The sequence below is a fragment of the Zingiber officinale genome, chromosome 9B (genome assembly GCF_018446385.1).
Source record: "Zingiber officinale cultivar Zhangliang chromosome 9B, Zo_v1.1, whole genome shotgun sequence".
In the NCBI taxonomy this organism is placed as follows: Eukaryota; Viridiplantae; Streptophyta; class Magnoliopsida; order Zingiberales; family Zingiberaceae; genus Zingiber; species Zingiber officinale.
In genome coordinates, this window is record NC_056003.1 from 4570097 (window position 1) to 4576096 (window position 6000).

Here is a 6000-nt window from a genome sequence, read left to right on the forward strand (position 1 = left end):
TGCATCGAAAATGTAATTTACCAACGGAAATGATATTCAATCGGTATTCTTCGACGAAATATAAATTTTCATCGGTAAAGTTTAACGATAAAAAACTGTCCCATCTATATATAGGAGGCGTTAGATAAAGGAATTTACCGACTAAATCTAGATTTCCATAGGTAAATTACCGACTGAATTTACTATTCAGTCAGCAATTACTAATTGAAATCATGATTCAGTCGGTAATTACCGACTAAATCATGATTTTTCAGTCGGGATTTTATCAATAAATTACTGTACAAATTCGATATTTTTCCGACGAAATCGTGCTTCCCATCGGAAACTACCAACGGAAATCATAATTCCATCGGTAAATTTTAATAAAAACTCAGCAGCCCCTCCTTTGTTTAGATCCTATCCTATATACAATTTTCATATCAATAAAAATCATCACAAATGATGGCAACACAAACACAAACCACACATAAATCACAATTCCTACAACACACTCACAACATACAAACAATCAAAATATCCAAAATTCAATATGAAACACAATCATAACCATCTAAATCTCTAAAATTTAGTACAAAACACAAGCATAAGTATCCAAATACAAAATGCTCACAATCATAATTATCCAAAGTGAATGACGAGTAAAAGGCAAATACAAAATATTCAAAATACTTACCATGATATATCTCTTACATATGTCCAAATATAATTCTGTGAAAGTCAAATACAAGGGATTATGATTAGAACGAATCAATCCAAATGTAATATATAACTTAAATATTATAATATATAACTAATTTTACATGTAACAAAAATACCTAGATTATATTTTGGATATACAATGATGGTAATGGTGAATGTATCAATACGGACTCATGAAAAATGTAATACAATTTAAGATAAATATCAATAATATCTAAATAGAACAAATATATTTTACTTAATGTATGAAAAAAATCAAGTTATAGTTGAATATACCTCAGAAATCTAATCATCAGTAGAGTTTGATGGATTTCGAGTCTCCTGTGACTCAATATCATGTTGTGACTGGTCCCATCTAACAATGATTGCTCGCATCTTAGCCAATTCCTGCTCCTGAGCAGCCCACCTCTCCTCCCACCTTTGATCCATCGTAGTTATTTAAGTCTTCAATTCTTGATTTTCTTTTCTTAATGACTCTACCTCAGAAGAAGAGGAAGAAGAAGAAGAACTAGCACGACCCCTAGGAGTCCTCAAGCGATCAAATACCACCTTAGTCTGGGAGCCAAGGCCGTGGAGGGAGGAGTTATTTGTCCTTCCACCCACAACATCATAATAAATATCATTTATTTGCTGGGTGGATAGATCCTGTGACTCCTCTCCCTCTACTGGTGGTTGAGATGTCTGAACCACCCTACTTGTCATTTCCTCTTGTGTAGGAAAAAAATATACGATTTATATCTTGTACATAATTACTAAAGCTAATTAATCATTATTAACGATTAAATATAATAAAGTTAATAATTCAAACTCCAATGCTCTTGGATCGAACATCAACATATGTGTCATCATTTCTCTGGTGAGTCTTGAGAAAGATCTCCAAGCAAGTGGGTTGTCTCTCTAACGCTTCTGCATACACAAATAAGTATGGTCAAAATTATACAAGTTTGTTAATAAATAAAAATTTGATTTATATAACTTTAAATTAAACTCACTGGATCCATAGCATACTCAACAATGGATTGAGATCCTGATGTATGCCGAGCGGATCCGGTACTCGAGCCACCTGGCTCTGTATTCGTATTCTCTTGAACATTTAGACCCTTTGCCTGTCATCACTCTGCAGACCAAGTGTCATCCATGCACCCCAGATCTCGTCGGATAGATAAGCTGGCTTTGTGTCATTCTTTCTCATATAATATAAGAGGTCTTTGTACAATTTGACACAATAAATATTCCAAGTCGTTACAAATTTTACCTCATGTCCATCCTCCCACGTATATTTTTTCTACAATTAAAAATTAAAATTTTAGTATATTAAAGGATAAATATTGATCCGGCGGTAAAAATCCGGAACCCCATAAGAAGGAGTCAACGCTGAGAGGAGGTCAAAGGGTCCAGTGGCTCGCCGGAAAAGGGCGAGCCGACCGGACTCAGAAGAAAGGGAAATTTGATAGTAAAAAGGCACCCTGGCAGGGACCAGGGTTCCGACGCTCAAATAAAGCAGTGCGTAATGACCGAGCGGAAGGAGGTGCCGCCCGGACGGCGCAAAGAATCAAGGCCGTCCGGACGACGTTCATCGTCCGCCCGGCGGGCCGGACACCCCAGTCAGACGGTGGGTAAAAGACGGGGACATCTTCTGACAGCCGTCAAGTCGTATGGCTATGCCATACTTCTAGTCTGACAACGGGTGGTCCTGCCGTCCCATCAAAGAACATGCTCGGACTGTGGCAGCATGGTGTCAGGTAAGCTCTCTGACAAGTGCATACCGTGGTATGGGTCGCTAACACGTACGCACCTCGGCGGGCGTGCATCAGTTCCTTCTCCGTCCTATATAAAGAGGCTATTACTTCGCCAAAGGTACGCATGATACAAATTTGGCAGCCACTTTCTCCACTACTTACCTGACTTGAGCGTCGGAGGGTCGTCGCCGGGAACCCCTTCCCGGCTAGACTTTCGTGCAGGATCGCCGGAGCTTCGTTCGACCAGCCGGAGATTCACCCCATCGACTAGGAGCGTGCCGCGTGCCCAGTGTCCGTTGGCTCCTGGTTCGGACAGGATCAAATTGGCGCCGTCTGTGGGAACGTCCCTGCATCCGACTGGAAACAATGGACGAAGCTGGACGACAACATACGGTGGCACTTTCGACGGAAGAACTCGAAGCTCTGGTCGAGATAAGGGCCGCCAAACTTGTGGAACAAAAACAGAAAGCAGCAGCCGAACGACCTGAGCAACAAGCAACATCTGCGTCAGGTGGCCGAGCGGAAGCGCCTCCAGCCACCGTCGCATTCCATCGAGCCTTGTTTCGCACCCCTGAAGCCGTACCAGCTCGAAGAGATAGAGGATCTTCCTCAGATGAAATGCCAAGGCGGGATGACAGGAAGGGGAAAGCTCCCCGAGCGGATCAATCGCCAATTTTCGGAGGCTATCCTACGAGACCCTCTGCCCAAGCACTACGTGCCTCCGACGATCGGCGAATACAATGGAATAACAGACCCGGATGATCATTTGGGTAAGTTCGATAATACAGCCACGCTCCATCAGTACACAGATGGAGTAAAGTGTAGAGTCTTCCTTACCACCCTCTCGGGATCGGCTCAACGGTGGTTCCGGAGGTTGCCGGACGGATCCGTCACCAGCTTCAAGGACTTCCGAACGGCCTTCCTCCACCACTTCGCTAGTAGTCGGCGTTATCAAAAGACAAGTGTCAGCTTGTTCGCCATCAAGCAAGAGCCGAGAGAATCGCTTCGAGCTTACATTCAGCGATTCAACCAAGTGGCGATGGATATCCCCACGGCCACATCGGAGACAATGATGAATGCCTTCACGCAAGGCCTTGTGGATGGGGACTTCTTCCGGTCGCTCATCCGAAAGCCACCCCGAGATTATGATCACATGCTACATCGGGCCAACGAATATATAAATGTGGAAGAAGCGCAAGCCGCTCGGAAAAAGGAAGCTCCAGCCGAGCGGGCACCTGTTCATGCTGAGCGGAAACAGCACGCCGCTCGGCAGCCACCCAGAGGACCGAGGGCCGAAGCAATTCGATCCCCTCACGCCAGATCGCACGTACAAGAAGTGGCTGCCGCTCGGCCCAAGCCAAAGAAGAGGTGGACCCCTATGTTCTGCTCCTTCCACCAGTCGGATACGCACAACACGAGGGACCGTCGAAGTTTTCCCTTCGTGGCTAATCCCGTTCCCAGGAAAGCCGAACGACGGTCGTCTCCCACCGACAGGAGACAAAGGACCCATGACGCTGACCGGACCCGCGTCGAGAGGCAACATCACCAGACGCCCGATCGGCACCGATCCCCAAGACAGGAAAATCGCCGGGCATCCAGAGAACGGTCCCGACCGTCCACTCGGGAGGAGGAAAATAGGAGCAATACTTCCCGGGGCGAGATCAATGTTATTGCTGGTGGGCCGACCGGAGGAGACTCCAATCGAGCCCGAAAGGCGGGCGTCCGGCAGCTGCAGATCCACGCGGTCGGCTGCAGCCAAGAGCGGGCGAGTGAACCGGAAATCACTTTCGGACCCGGGGACTTAGAAGGAGTAGAAGTGCCCCCACGACGATGCGCTGCTCATTAAAGCGGTAATAGCGAATTACACCATTCACCGCATATTTGTTGACACAGGGAGCTCGGTCAACATCATATTTAAGAAGGCGTTCGATCAGCTGCAAATTGATCGAGCCGAGCTGCTGCCCATGACGACCCCGCTCTACGGGTTTACGGGCAACGAAGTACAGCCGGTCGGATAGATCCGGCTGGTCACCTCTCTGGGAGACGAGCTGCTCAGGAGGACCAGGACAATAAACTTCGTGGTGGTCGACTCTCCATCGTCCTACAACGTCATTTTGGGACGACCGGCGCTCAGTGAATTCCGAGCGGTCGTCTCAACCTTCCACCAGAAGATGAAGTTCCCCGTCGAAGACAAGGTGGGAGAGGTACGGGGAGACCAGTTAGCAGCTCGGCGGTGTTACATAGAGATGGTCCGAGCGGAATCCAACTCCACTAGGAAGGCGCCTCGAATCGAGGTAAATGCTATCACTGAAAAGCCACCCGCCTTAATTTATGAGGAAAAAGAGGAGGTGCAGATTCATCCGACCCGATCGGAGGCCACGACTTTTGTTGCCTCTGATCTGGAGGAGAAGCAGGAGGAGATCCAATGCCTCCGACGAAATCATGATGTGTTCGTCTGGTCGACACATGAATTGCCCGGAATTTCGCCGGGCATAGCGCAGCATGAGTTGCACGTCCGACCGGACGCTCGGCCAGTGAAGCAGAGAAAAAGGGATTTCAGTGCCGAGCAGAATGCAATCATCCGGGCGGAAGTAGAGAAACTTCTGGAGGCCGGCCACATACGAGAAGTGCAGTTCCCGAGCTGGCTGGCTAACGTGGTATTAGTCTCCAAGCCGGGCGGCAAGTGGAGGGTCTGCATCGACTTTCGGGACTTAAACAAAGCATGCCCCAAAGATTTTTATCCCTTGCCCCGGATAGATCAGCTGGTGGACTCTACGGCCGGTTGTGAATTAATTTGCATGCTTGACGCCTACCAGGGATATCACCAAGTGCCGCTCGCCCGGGAAGATCAAGAAAAAGTAAGCTTCGTAACGACCGACGGCACTTATTGCTACAACGTGATGCCGTTCGGATTGAAGAATGCCGGGGCTACCTATCAACGCTTGATGAACAAGGTATTCCGGGAGCAGATCGGGCGGAATCTGGAAGTTTATGTAGACGACATTCTTATTAAATCCGTCCGAGCGGCAGATCTCTTCAAGGACATGGAAGAAACCTTCCGAACGCTGCGCAAATATGGAGTCAAGCTAAATCCCCAGAAGTGCCTGTTCGGAGCAAAAGGAGGGAGTTTCTTGGGATATATAGTGACCGAGCGAGGAATTGAAGCCAACCCCAGCAAGGTGAAAGCTCTGCAAGACATGCTTCCTCCTAGAAACACAAGGGAAGTGCAACGGTTGACCGGTCGGATAACTGCTTTGTCCAGATTCATCTCCAAAACCGCCGACCGGAGCCTGCCATTCTTCAAGATCCTGCGCAAGGCTACTAAGTTCCAATGGGATGAAGAGTGTGACCGAGCATTTGAAGAGTTGAAAACATATCTAAATTCTCTGCCTGTACTGGCCAAGCCGATCGGGGGTGAGTCACTGTATATGTATCTGTCGTCAACTGAGCATGCTGTAGGCTCCGCACTTGTGAGGGCGAGCGGCGAAGAGCAGCCGATGTATTTTCTAAGTCACATTTTAAAAGATGCTGAATCTCGTTACACCGGGCTCGAGAAGTTGGC